This window comes from Schistocerca cancellata, chromosome 2 (assembly GCF_023864275.1).
Source record: "Schistocerca cancellata isolate TAMUIC-IGC-003103 chromosome 2, iqSchCanc2.1, whole genome shotgun sequence".
Classification (NCBI taxonomy): Eukaryota; Metazoa; Arthropoda; class Insecta; order Orthoptera; family Acrididae; genus Schistocerca; species Schistocerca cancellata.
This window is the reverse complement of record NC_064627.1, coordinates 1,073,725,691-1,073,740,861: the sequence shown is the minus strand read 5'-3', so window position 1 is coordinate 1,073,740,861 and position 15,171 is coordinate 1,073,725,691. Positions and strand designations below refer to the sequence as shown.

The following is a 15,171-nucleotide window of genomic DNA, read 5'->3' as shown; positions in this document are numbered from 1 at the left end:
GGTAGTAGACTTCTCTTGGCCTGTAATGCCCTTTTTACCATTGCTAGTCTGATTTTTGTGGCCTTCTTGCTTCGTCCGTTATGGGTTATTTTGTTTCCAAGGTGGCAGAACCCTTTATTTTCGTTTACTTCATGATCACCAATTTTGATGTTAAGTTTCTCGCTGTTCTCAATTCTCCTATTTCTCACAACTTTTGCCTTTTGTCAAGCAGTGTTCTGTACTCATTAGACTGTCCTTTCCATTCAACACATTTTGTAGTTCTTCTTCACTTCCACCGAGGATAGCGATGTCGTCAGTGAATCTTATCATTGATATTCTTTCATCTTGAATTTTAATCCGTCTCTTGAGTTTTATCTTCGTGGTCTTTTCGCGTGACATAAGTATCTGCAAGCAATACATTGACTGACTCTTCAAGGAACGTACGCTCTTGGAAGCAGAGCGTTTCTCCTGGCATTGTCTGCCACTGGAGCTGTCCGAGCATCTCCGTGAGACTTTCGCGCTTACAAGACGAACCTGTAACGAAAGGTGCTGCTTGTCTTTGACTCTTCTGTACGTCTCCTATCAATCCTGTCTGATATGGATCCCATACCGACGAGCAGTATTCCAGTAGTGGCAGAATGCGTGTTTTGTAAGCTACTTCCATTGTCGGCGGACTACGTTTCCTGAGGATCTTTCCAGTGAATCTCAGTCTGGCACCTGTCTCACCTGCAATGAATTTTATGTGGTCGTTCCACTTCATATCGCTCCATACTCAGACTCCTTGATGTGTTAGGAAGTAACTGCTGCCAGTGATTAGCCTGCAATAGTGTAATCGTACAGCAAAGAGTCTTGCTGTCTGTGTATTCACAATACGTTACATTCGTTTATGTTGAGGGTAACTGCCACTCTTTGCACCAAGCATCGGTCCTCTTCAGGTCTTCTTGCACTTCGCTACAATTTCCTAAGCGGCATCTTCTCTGTGTACAATAGCATCATCCGTGAAAAGCGTCATAGAAAAAAGAATGGTTCAAATGGCTCTAAGCACTATTGGACTTACCATCTGAGGTCATCAGTCCCTTAGGCTTAGAATTACTTAAACCTAACTAACCTATGGACGTCACACATATCCACGCCCGAGGCAGGATTCGAAGCTGCGACCGTAGCAGGAGCTCGGTTCCGGGCTGAAGAGTCTAGAACCGCTCGGCTATAGCGGCCGGCAGCGTCATAGAACTTTCGACGTCATCCACTAATTCCTTTACATGTACAGTGAAAAGTAATGTTCTAAAACACTTCCCTGGGGCACGCCCGAAGTTACGTCTACTCCTGAAGTCTACTCCCCGTTCAGAATGACATGGTGTTTTCAGTTTGCTAGAACCTCTTCAGTCCAGTCACACAGCTGGTCTGATATACTATATGGTCATATTTTGCTCATTGGGCGGTAGTGCGGAACTGTACCGAATGCCTTCCGGAAGTCAAATACTTACTAGGTGTATAACAAAAGAAACACTAAAAAATGTGTATTATCCCAAGGGCAATCATTGCTGCGATATAGGATAATCTTTGGGGAAAATTCGCCAATAAGCAAAAGCTGTTTGATAGCACAGAAATGGATCATTACGGAAATTGAAAATTCTACACCCAGAAATTCTTGCAAACTGCTTTTTAAAGCAGTTCGGATACTACCACTACCATGCCTGTTCACTCTTGAGATGATTACATACATAAAGAATTTCAGGAACATGCAATAACAACGCTCTGACAAGATGGACCACTGCAAACTGGCAAAAAACTTAACAATAAACTTCCTCACGACATCAAGGAAATAAAAGAAACACATGTCTATAAGACAGGTGCTATTAAACTGTAAATGAATATCTGTTGATTATTATTTCGTTTTTTATTATGTATCTGAAACTGCTTTTGTTATCTATTGTACTAAATATTAGGTTGTACTTTAATGTATTGTATTTCAATAGTTTACTGTACTGTATCATGTACTTAAATTATTTATCTCATTGAATCAATGTTACTGTTATGTAACATGTATATAAAATTGTGTACTATTGTACAAAGTAAGCAATGATGTATCCTATATCAAATATTTGATTAATGAACGCTTAACAAATAAAAAAAAGGAACACGCCGTCTACCTGGGCGCCTGTATCTGCTGCTTTCTGGTTCTCGTGGCGAACAAAGCGAGCGATGTTTCACACGATCGTTGTCTTCGGAAGCTATGTTGGTTCCTGCAGAGGAAATGTTCCGTTGCCTCGAAAGTCATAATCACGAACATAAAACATGTTTCAAAGTTCTACAACAGACCGACGTCAGAGACAGAAACGTATAGTTTGGCGAGTCTCTCTGACGACTCTTGCTGAAAACGGGAATTATCTACGTTTTTTTCCAGTCGTCAAGAACACTTCGCTCCTAGAAAGACTGCTGTATACTGCTGGTGCTAGAACAGGGGCAAGTTCTTTCGCATGCTCTTCATAGAATCGAACTGGTATCCCGTCAGCTCCAGAGGCCCTTCCTGTGTATAGCGTTTCAACTGATCTTCTGTCCCTTGGTCACCTACTTCGATATCTGAACTTCGTGCAGCTTCCTCTGTGAAACAATTTTAGAAAAAAAAAGTTTTGTATTTCGACCTTCCCTGTGTCATCCTCTGTTTCAATGCCATTATCGTCACGGAATGCCTGGACAGATGGCTTCGATCCGTTTACTGATTCAACGTAAGACCAGAACTTTTTACACTTTTCTGTCAAGTTGGTAGAGAGAATTTTACTTTTGTATTCGTGGAACACTCCATGCATAGCCCCCCTTATGGTAGTTTCTAATCGAGGATGATTATGGGAATTTTGCTGTCACAGTGGAATATATCGATTAGGAATTATGAGGACAATGTAAGATCGGTTAGGGAGTGTACAGGAGCAGTAATTTTTCCCTCCGTCAGTACGTGAATGGAACAGGACAGAAATTCACTAATATTGGTACAAAGAAGTACTCACTTCCACACACTTTACTGTGGCTTGCGGAGTAATGCGTGTGCAGACGTAGATGCCTGAAGATCTGCGCTAAAATTCCGTATTTAACGCAAAGTCTGTTGATAGGTACTGAATAACTTCTCCTCCTCTTGCAGGCAGCATGCACTAGCCAATGCAGAATGCATGTTTCGCTTTCTGCAGTCGCAGGTGGTGTGTGTGATTCACTGCACGCGAAAGGTCGCTCTCCCGTCATGTCGCGGGCAACGTAAACACTGGTGCTCGTGTGTGCAGTGTGTAACTCTGCTTGTGAGTCAGGCGTCTCTGTGGCTCGGACGTCATACTCTCTGACGTCACGATGTCACCAGCTGCTGGAGCTGCGACTCGCTGACGCGTTGCCCCAAGACAAATAGTCTCCGAGTGATGCATTCAGTGAATTACGAAACAGTTCTTCATCTGCATTTTTTAATTTTATTTGGCTCCTTCTGGCAAGTTTGACGAAGATTGTTAATTATTTTCGCAACTGTGGTGCACAAACCATTGTGTTCAGTAGCCCTCACCTTTTCGATTAGTGGGTGTAAGCCCACTGCGGCTTTCGGACAACAAACTGGCGGATATGTTAGCAAAGGACACTATCGTTACGGGCAGCCTTGAGTATGGAACGGTCTGGACTTCGAAGGCATCCTAAGACACCGGAGGGACAATGAATGGAGAACCTCCAGGGGACGGTCATATAATGATCTATACATCCCTGCGTTACACATACGCACTGGTATGGAATGGGTCTGGAAAACCGTCAGCTTGAAAGCTCCTGCAGAAGAGAAAAGAAGATAAATAGCAGCATACGATGGCCTAACAGTTCCTGTACAGCAACCTTAAACACTTATACCACTATCGCTTAGAAAAACACTTTGTAATAAATAAATAAAGAATAACTAAAATATACAATACGTGTCACATACCATAGTCCTTTGAATCCACACATTGTGATTAAGTGGCACGTCGAAAGAGGCACGGGATTCTTTTCTCACAATTCCCTCTCGTCTACATTTGCAGTTAATGCCATTTGTACCGCTCTTCTTCCTGCCACGGACCTCGAAATTTTTTTTTTTTTTTTTTTGCTTTGTCTGTAACTTCTTTCACCTTTAACCATTTTCCCTTTTCTCTCTCAGTTTTGAAGCCAGAACCAATAGGTTGGTGCTGCAAAGACACGACAATACGCTGTTTCATTCTTTTTTGTGGTTAGAAAATTTTATGATTTCTACTCTAACGCTGAAGCCATTCAGCACAACAAAATAGGAAAGTAAGATTGCTGCAGCCACCACTCTTAAGCATAAATAGGAGAGGCCTATGATGCACTGGTTGAAATAAATGAAGACGAAAACACAGAAAGAATGGTTGCACAAGAGGCTGGCAGTTTGGCAAACCTTATCCGTGGTTTTACGTTCCTTACGTATGTTATACTACTCTTCATTAATGCCGTCAGCAAAAAACACACAAAGTATTACCACTCATATATCGAAAGGTATAGATTTACTCGAAAAGACAGCAGAGTATTTCACAAACTACCGAGAGGAGCTCAAATTCCAAGATGATTCATTACGCATTAAGAAACTTGCAATCCAACTCGAGGTAGAAAACCCCACTATAGCTGGTACAGCAAAGACACGAAAGAGACGGAAGAAGAAACAATTCCAGTGTGAGGAAGAAGACGAGAAAACCGAAGATCCAGAAATACAGTACGAAGTAGAATTATACTTTAAACTTCTGGATGTCATAATAATATACGCTCTCAGTGAGAGATTTCAATAGCTTAAAAGTCGCAGCGAGTTTTTTATTTTTTTGTACGACATTAGTAAAATTAAGGACATGCCACCTGACGTTCTAAGTGACAAGTGTTCCAAAATGTGCGACAGTTGTTTTAGTCATGGACAGGCTAAGGACATAAGTCTTCTCAATTTTAAATATGAATTTCAGTTGGTCTCAACGTTGGTAAAGCCTGCTAGCACACAAGGTCAAACTTTGAAAGTCATGCAAAGAGTATGGCTTCGCGCACAATGTAAGTATAGCTTTTATTAACGCAACCAATGGCAGTAGCAAGTGGAGAAAGAAGTTTTTCGAAGCTTAAACTGATTAAACGTATCCGAGGACAACAATGGGATAGGCACAAATGTGTGATGTCCACTGAACCACGAGCTAGATGAATGTCTAGATTTCAATGAAGTCATACAGGAGTCTGCTCATACCAAAGCAAGAAAAATATCTTTGATATAAGGTAAATTTGTAAACATGTATTTACCACTATTTTAGCTTTGGTAATTATTTATGTATGTCATGAATTTTCATTAATTTACTTAATAAAGGTTTGTTTTAGTGTAGGCCCACTTTTGTTTTGTCCAACGGAGAAACAGGGTGCCAAACTTCACCCGCATGCGCAAACCCAGTGTTGGAGGTGCTATTTCACATACAATAGTCTGTTTACTTTGCGTTGTTCGCTGAGACCCATAGTTCTGCTCGGACCTCGTTGACATAAACCTCGTCAAGGAACAAGAGTAGCAGGATGTTTATAGTGCTGATTACATAGATGACAAATATAATGCTTTCCTTAAAACACTTCTCATGCTCTTTGAGAGTTGCTTTCCATTAGAACATTCTAAACGGGGTACTAGCAGTAAAAGGCAGCCCAGGTGGCTGACTAGTGGGATAAGGATATCATATAGAACAAAGTGGGAATTATGTCAAAATGTTAGAAGTAGTCACAGTCAAGCTACAGTAGCCCATTACAAACAGAACCGTAAGGTGCTTAAAATGTTATTAGGAAGGTAAAGAGTATGTGGTATGCAAATACGAGTAGAATAGCTAATTCACAGTATAAAATTAAAACTATATGGTCGGTTTGAAGAAGTGTCTGGTCAGCAGCAGAAGGTCGCCGGTATAAAGTCAGTTCGTCTGATAAATCAGACATATGTACAGTATTTGACAATCATTCTCTGAGCATTGCTGGTGAATTAATTAAAAATTTAGTTTCTACAGGGAATCATATAACTCTCTTGGCAAATACCTTTCCGAGATTGATGCCTGAAATAGTCCTCAGTGATACAGACAAGGGGGAGACTGAAGACTAAGGACTCTCAAAGATCTGATGGTGTCCCTAGCAGAATATTAAAGTACTGTGCTGCACATGTTAGCCCTGTATTTAGCCATATTTGTAATTTTTCCTTTAGGAATGGTCAGTTTCCTGGACGATTAAAGTACTCAGTAGTAAAGCCGCTTTATAAAAAGGGAGAAAGGGATAATGTAGACAGTTTTAGACATATTTGTACGCCATCAGTGTTTGCTAAAGTTATTGAAAAGGCTATGTATGTATGTAAGGATGACTGATCATTTTATATCAAACGATTTGCTATCAAATGTACAGTTCGGCTTTAGAAGTCGTTTACCAACTGAAAATGCGATATTCTCTTTTCTCTGTGAGGTACTGGATGGGTTAAACAAAAGGTTTCGAACGCTAGGCATATTCTTTGATTTAACTAAGGCGTTTGATTGTGTTGATCACAAAATATTGCTCCAGAAGTAAGACCATTACGGAATACGGGGAGTAGCTCACAATTGGTTCATCTCTTACTTTAGCAACTGACAGCGAAAGGTCTTTATTCACAGTGTTGATAATGGCTGTGATGTCGGTTCTGAGTGGGGTACGGTCAAATGGGAGAGGGAGGGGGGGGCAGGGATCAGTGTTGGGGCCACTCCTGTTCCTTGTTTATATATGTTATATGCCTTATGCCCTATAGTATTACTGGTAACTAAAATATTCCTGTTTGCTGATGACGCTAGGTTGGTAGTAAAGGACGCTGTATGCAACATCGGTACTGTTTCAAATAGTGCAGCTCATGACATAAGTTCAAGGCTTGTAGAAAATAAACAAACGCTAAATCGCAGTAAGACTCAGTTTTTACAGTTTGTAACATACAATTCAACAAAACCTGACGTTTTAATTTCACAGAATGGGTATACGGTTAGTGAAACTGAACAGTTCAAATTTCTACGTGTTCAGGTAGATAGTAAACTGTCGTGGAAAGCCCACGTTCAGGGTCTTGTTCAAAGACTTAATGCTGCCATTTTTACTATTCGAACGGTATCGGAAGTGAGTGATCGTTCGACACGAAAATTAATCTACTTTGCTTAATTTCGTTCGCCTATGTCGTATGGTATTATATTTTGGGGTAACTCTTCTCATTCTAAAAGGATATTTTTGGCTCAGAAACGAGCGGTTCGGGCAATAAGTGGTGTGAGTTCGCGAATCTCTTGTCGACCCGTGTTTACGAGTCTGGTTAGTTTGACATTGGCCTCTTAATATATACATTCCTTAGTGTCATTTCTTGTTAACAATATTAACTTATTCCCAAGAATAAGCGGCTTTCACTCAGTTAATAGTCGGGAGAAATCAAACCTGCATTTGGACCTAACTTCCTTAACTCCTGTGAAGAAAGGTGTGCAGTATACTGCTGCATCCATTTTCAATAAGCTACCACTAGAATGCAAAAATGTTAGCAGTAATCCACGCGCTTTCAAATCGAAACCGATTAGTTTCCTCATGGGTCACTCCTATTCTGTCAAGGGGTTCCTTGAAAAATTAAGCTGATTCTTGTTGTATTGTTGATTATATTTACTTAAACTTATGGCTTGACTTTTTTCTGGTTCATAAACATTTTATTTTTATCTGTTGTTACTTCTATGTTGTAATTTCATGTACTGACACGTTCCATAACCTTGGAGATTTGCTCCTGAGTTTGTTCCTACGGAACTTGACATGTAAATAAAATAAATAATTTGGGACGTTTCGTGCCTTTTGCAACTTCTGTCAACGTATGCGATCTACTATAGTTCAGCGGGGCAGTGAACAGTCTTTCAGTATACAGTGAACATGCGTGCGTTTGTTGTGTTGTCTTTGTGGTATACTACGAATATATACCAAATGCCAAGATCAATGTACCGTATGCTGCCCTCTGGTTAGGGGAGGAGGAAATGTGAAAAGACTTTAGGTTTAGATACTGAGAGCGATGTAACTTTGTTTTAGTTGACATAATTAATTTTGAAGTTAAAATTCCAAATGTATTACACTGGAACATTTCACTTCTACTTCTGGGACCGATGGCTAAGTAGTTTGTCCCTCCCCGTCCCCCTCCCCCCCCCCCCCTCCTAACCCAACCAACCAACTTCTGCTTCACTGACTGGTTCCCCATACTTGGCTCTCGTCTTAAAGACATATTCACGTCAGAAAGACGTATGAATAAATATGATATGTGAACATATGACGTCTGGGATGAATGACATTGCGAAGAAGGCTGACTACATCTGAAATTGCTTGGAGCTTCATGGGGGAGGGGGGGGGGGGGGAGGGGGCGACGAGTTTGAAATTTTCTCAGAGGGCACCAAAATCCCTGGAGCTGTTCCTCATTGAATGTGCATGTGCGGTCTGCGTTGCGGAACGAAACTTCGCTCATAATCGCCTATGTGTCAGCGAAGTTGAAGGTGAAGCACGTTCTTCGCGCAGCGCCAAGTGGCCCTCATGACATACCGTAGGTATTCGTAAGGAAAGCCGTCATCTTGATGACCACGGACCTCGTCCGTCCGCCATAGCGCCGTAACTGTCACTCAAAATAATACGCATACGTTATGTATATAGTGTGTATCAAATACAATTGAAAATATTGAGACACAATACCTTTTGCTCATTGAACGTGAAGTCTACCATAATTGATGGTCATAGAATATAGTTTGATACGCTCTCGAGCACTCATAGACAATGTGGAAGGTGAATCATCAGAATGTTCGTATGTGATACACAAGCTGTCTTCTGCTTCTGAGAATATAAAACCTCATACTCATCATCACCATCTACTGTCTTACTTTAGCTACAAGAAATATATCATTTGGAAATTTTACCAAAATGTAGTTGCCAGTCACAACATTTATAATTAAAAAGATCAAATGGGGAACTCCCCTCTGATTCATTCAATGACGCCACATTTTTATTGCTTTTATTAGCTGTACGTATTATCGAAAAGAGTTATAAAAGGATGTTTGTTGTAATTTCCAACTTTCAAATTGATGTAACGACATATAAAGAAGAATATAGCTCACAAAATTTTCCACAACGACTGCGAAAAATGTCTTTGATGAAGGTCAACATTCAGGCGAAACCGTAGGCCTCCACGAAACTATGTTACTAGGGACAACTGAAATCGAATGTTTCACTGTGTACTATTTGTCATTGGCTACCTTCCCTATTTCGAAATCTCTTCAACTCACAGCCATCTGCTGCCCAACCCGTTTCTGTTTGGACGATAACAAGAATCAGAAAATAAAACTGGGTGGAACGAGGTTCTGAACGAAACGGTTACCTTGAGAGGATAAAGATCCGTGACAGGATACGGTATTTACAAAACTGTGTTATTGATGCCAATTAACTCATATTACTTTCGTCCTTTATGTACGAGGTATCACTTTAATCTATAAAAACGAAAGTTGTTTGCTATCCACTTGCTGATAATCCTTTCCTACAAATACTTTGTTTATAAAGAAAATGTGAGCAATTAACAAACAAATAAGAAGGAAAATCTAGGTAGCATGAGATTTCATAATAATAGTGGAAGTGTGAACAGGTGTTCGAGTCATGCACTGCATGGTGGTTCCGTGGTGTAGTGGTTATCACGTCTGCTTTACACGCAGAAGGTCCCCGGTTCGATCCCGGGCGGAACCATAACTTTTTTTTTCCTTTCTTACATACACTTAGAATTTAATAATAGTGAAAACACACTACCTTGAAATATGTTATAAATAAATTATGTGAACAATATTCAATTTCATATAAAAGTAGGTTTGCGAAGATGAACTAAGAAGCAAACAAGTTAAAGTCATTTCAGGCTGCTTCGGAAAAAAATGGAAGGCGTTCTATTTAAAGCAATATAAATACAAATGATGACAGCTTTGAAATTTTTGATTAGGACTTAAAAATACCCTTACAAATACGTTACGCCCTAGAATCACTTACACCTATTGAGGTGTTGTTTGCGAATAATGAGATTGTGCAGAGTCGCTTTACAATTCTCGAACAGCGTACAATTAATCGACGCTAATTTACACACAGAAAATAAGACAATTTTTAATATAGAAAACATATGCACCCAATTGTTACGCAGTGAAATCGAAGTTAAAATTCAGTCTCTTATAGTTTCAACGAGTGTAATGAAGTATCGAAATATGTTGACGTTCTCTTCATCTACATCTGCATCTACGTCTACACCTACATCTACACCTAAGTTTCGCAAGCTGCTTTACGGTGCGTGGTGGAGGGTCCTTCTAGCAACACAATCATTTCCCTCCCTTTCCTGTTCCGTCCACGTATGATGCGTGTTGGTATCCCGCCTTATGAACATTCCACGAAATTTACATCGGAGGAAGTAATATTTGCCCGCCTCTTCCTGGACCTGAAACATGCGCTTTCGGCATTTTGACGCTCCGTGATGCAAAATACTTCTGTTGTAGCGTCTGCCACAGGACTTTGTTAGGCTTCTCTTTAGCGCTATGGTACTTACTACATGAGTATGTAAGGAAACGAGCTGCTTTTCTTTGGGTTTTCTCTGTCCACTTACATTTCTACGCCTAGTTATATCTTGTCGTTCCACTTCACGTAGCCTCAGATGGATGTTTAACAGTTGATACTGTTTCCAGTTTTCCGTTCATGAGTGAAGTCGAATAGTAATTGGTCTCTTCGCCTATTTATGCGCAATGAATCAGTTTTATTGAAGATGAGGATCAGATGCGCATACTTGCACCAAGCGTCAATTCTCTCCTGTTTTGCCCACATTTCGCTAGTTTTCTGCGATTGAAACTTCCATATACATGAAGTCTCAGGAGGAATTATCAATATTCAGGGATATGACAGGAACAATCATTCGGAACAAAGAAGCCTATTAAAGATGGGATTTAAAATGCATAACTTAAGACCTAAGATCACGTCTCCATGTCGATAGTGTGAAACAAATCTCTTCTATTACAAGCTCTTCGCCTTCCACATTTTGGGTGGAGATAGTGTGGGCAAAATAAAGTAAAAATTTATGGCGAACATGTGCTGTGAAATGCATAACTGGAGAGCTGTGAGCACTTGATCAGTGGAAGAGATGTGTTTCACAGTAATAAAAAGAACAAGTGCTCATAGGTCTTAACATGCGCACTTTAGAACCCTTAGTTACTGGACAATTTTTGTTTGTTTGATCCATACATGTGGAAAGCAAGGAACTTGCAGCAAAAGAGGTTTGTTTAACAGTATCGAAGATGATGAAGTGCTCGTAGCTTTTTTAGATCCCATGTCTACAAGACTTTTTTCTTCGAATGATCGTTCCTGTCACTATCACCGAATATTTACCATCCCTCCTGGGACAGCCTGTAGACAACAGAATCGTCTGCTAACTGCTTCACAAAGCTTTAGACGTTGGCCAACAGGTCGTTTATATGTTTTGTTGACAGTGAAAGTCCCTATAATAGTCACGAAGTTACTGTAACACGGACGATATTGTGAGGGTCGTATTCTTTTTATTAGTTTGATTGTCATGTTATTCTCCCGCAATTTCGTTGAATAGAAATTATGATACGTATATGGAATCTACGGTTGCATTAATAACAGTATCGAATAGCGATTACAAACGCAGTAGGATCAGCAGTTATAAAGCTATACGGCAGCTCCATCTTTTCTCTCTTTCATATTTTTTGGTTTTGCTGATGTACTATTAAAAGATCGCAGTGTGCAACAGTGGGTACAACTTTCCAGATACGCCAGAGAGCTCTTTGTATACGGAAACTGAAATATTGATGTTCTGTTATGCAGTAAACGTTGTTCGCGTCGGGGATTTTCTTCACTTGGGACTTGGTGTGTATGTTGTCCTCGTCATAATTTCATCAACATCAACAGGCAAGTCACCGAAGTGGTGTCAAAGCAGTGTCAGGTGGTCATGTCATTTAAATTTTTGTACATCATCGATATGCACGTCAGAGAGAGAGAGCAAATTATGTTACTGTTAAACAATCTTTGGTCTTGTCGTGGCACAGTCTTTCCCTCTGCGCAGTCTGATACATTTGTAGTTGAACTGCGGTACACGGGGGTGAAAGTTATATGGGAGAAGAGGCAACAAGCCACGTAGTTCCCTCCAGACAACTAGAGGCGCTAGGGGGTCAAACGAAGCTGGAATTGACCAATGAGAGCTATGCAATGGGCGGTTGTTGATATTCTATCGTCTTGCTCTGACTAAAGTCTACGGTTACAGTCGCCTTTATATTTGTTTCATATTTACATACTACTGATCTCCATTATAAACAGATTCTTTCTTTAAATTTTATAAAATTCATCATGGAATTGAAAGGATTTCCTGCTGAAAAAATGTCTAAGATAAGACATTTACAAACTGCCTATTGGCTTCTGTCTCGGGTTCTTCGGCCGACGTTCATCTAATGATTTTTCTGACGTTTCGCCACCACGAGTAGCTGGCATTGTCATTGCCGGTGGTGAACTGGAGCCGAGCTCGCGGGCGCAGACTATACGTACCTGCCGCGCCAACGTCCGAAGGCTTCTCCGCGGTCATTTCCGGTGCGGTTCTCCTCTTGCTACCTGCGACGGTCGTTCGCTGCACTACGGGAAGCCAGGATCCGTTTACCTTAAGGCTTTCCTCTTTCTTGTTCAAACTGTTCGCGTGTTTTTTTGTATTTATACAGCTTCTCTGATCAAGCACGTGTGATAGTGCTTCTCTACAGCCAGAGCTTCCGTGTCGGCGAATTTTATTACGTGGTCGGTCTCATTCAGTGCGTGCTCTGCCACGGCCGATTTCTCCACCTGCCCCAACCTGCAATGTCGCTTATGCTCTTTGATCCTGGTGTTGATGGATCGTCCAGTCATTCCGACATAAACTTTTCCGCATGTGCATGGTATACGGTATATTCCCGACATTACAGGTGGGTCTCTTTTCTCCTTCGCCGATCTAAGACACTCTTTGATCTTATTTTGCTTGTGAAGATCTTTTTTTCGAAGAAGATTTGATGAATAAAACTAAGCATAGGCTAAACAGGGACGTGTTTCCAAAACATGTGGCAGGTGTTCCTTGTGAAATTGCTAATATCAGTAGTGAATCAAGTGAAACTGGTGTTAATAGCGAGTTAGGCCTACCAAGCGCTAGTGGTGCTATGGCAAATGTTCATCACACAGCTGCTAATACCAGAAGTGTAACTAGTGTTAATGAACTACAAAGTTTTAGTTGTGCTGTGATAAGTAGTTCTCATGCAGCGATATGACAGTTACAAGAAAATTTTTATTGTGTGCGTAGAAATAAAAATTAAGCTTTGTGTTCATTTAATTGTTTTTATCCTCCTTTCCTATTTTTGGTACTCAATATTGATGTCTTCTTATTTGTGTTGAAGCTCTGCCAATCGTAAGATGTAAGAACATTTTTTAAGAAATTAATGGTCAGTAGTGCAAGTTTTCTGGGCAGTTACTCACAAATTACAGTCCTGAACCATAGTTGCAACAAATTTTAGAATTATTCATTAGTTAACACTGTGATAAAGATTTATTAATTGAACCTCTTTAACTGCCATTTATTCTCTTAATAAAAGGTTTTTGTTTCTTCATTGACTCCACAGCTTGGAAGAGTTCAAAGTATAACATTATTCAGGATTATCTGTTGTCCAATTTAGCTAGTACAATTTTTATTTAGCTTGTGACAGTTATTTAGACTACAAGCTTGTTTCGACTTACTGTCAGTTTCAAGTGTTGAGTTTAGTTATTATGATGCACAAAACATCCTGGAGCTTTTATATGTTGATAGAAATCGAGAAGTGTGTCAGTTTACAAATTTATTTTTGACGTTTGCATCTCACAATCGCTGCGCAAGAAAACATCATAGGAGCAACGACTGTCAGACGCAAACGTCAAAAATAAATTTGTAAACTGACACACTTATATTGATTTCTATCAACATATAAAAGCTCCAGGATGCTTTGTGCGTCATAAGAACTAGACGCAACACTTGAAACTGAGAGTAAGTCGAATCAAGCTTGTAGTGTAAATAACTGAAGCTAAATAAAATTGTAGCAGCTGAATAGGACTACAAATATTCCAGAATAATAGGTTTGTCACTGCCGTATTGCAATGTGCTATAGCTGTAATTAAATTATTTTATTATGAGGCTATTCAAAATAATTACATAGCATGCCCACAAAAATGAGATAAGAAAATTAAAAGCAAAAAAAAAAAAACCTACAATGTACATAAGCTAGGAGGGATTGAACCAGCAATGTTGATCCTCTTTTAGTTCATTTCTATACCACTAGAGGCGCTGTTATCGGTCTGTGTTTCCCACTTTTAACACTTCTTTTTTCTTGTTGTTCTGTGCTGTTGTAGGTGACAGACATATATAGTAGTGCTGTGTGGACTTGTGATTGTATCTGTTAGATGAAGAAAGACTGATTGTATAGGACAACAAGGATGAATAAGATGTATACGTTAGAAAGTGAAGAAATATAAATTTTGAATAACGTAACTTTTTTGAAGACAAGAAGTTTGAGGTAAGACCGCAGCACTGTGCACTTAGTTTGTCAGAATAACTGTCAGCTAGTTCACTGGCTCAGAACTGAGAGAAAGACCACTCAACTTCCATGAGTCACGCATTAACATATTAACTGATTAAACTGTTTGATTTTTATAGAAATTCTCTGTTAATATTGCACACTTTTAAAATTATTGTTCAGTTTGTTAAGCATAGTATTCTTCAGACGTATGTTATGTGTGAAGATCACCCAAAGTTTTAATCTGACATATTTAATTCTAAAATCGTTGTCTTGGAATATCATTCCATAGGAATAGTTGATCTTCCCATCCAACTGCTTATCATTACGCATTACCAAATGCAACAGTTTGAATATGTATTTAGAAATAGGAGTCTAACTTAGCCGCTGCCTGCTTGCTGTTTGCTATTGCACTTTGGAGAAATCTGCAACAATGTTGTCAAGATGCGAGGTAAGTTTTGATTAGGGGCAGATAATTGTTTTACTTAGGTTGTGCATTTGCTATAAAGACAAGTTGCATTCTGAAGTTACAGCTCAGTTCATATTAGGTTCTGTTTAGTCAAAGCTTAGCACACGAGTTTAAGTTCAAATGGTTCAAATGACT

General features: G+C 39.8%; 1 non-coding gene across 1 annotated transcript; it reads left to right on the top strand.

Annotated features, from left to right (window-relative positions):
• Positions 1-9,644: 9,644 nt before the first annotated feature.
• Positions 9,645-9,717, top strand: Trnav-uac (transfer RNA valine (anticodon UAC)). Its single transcript has one exon. It is a non-coding gene; the product is annotated as a tRNA-Val (tRNA).
• Positions 9,718-15,171: the final 5,454 nt, after the last annotated feature.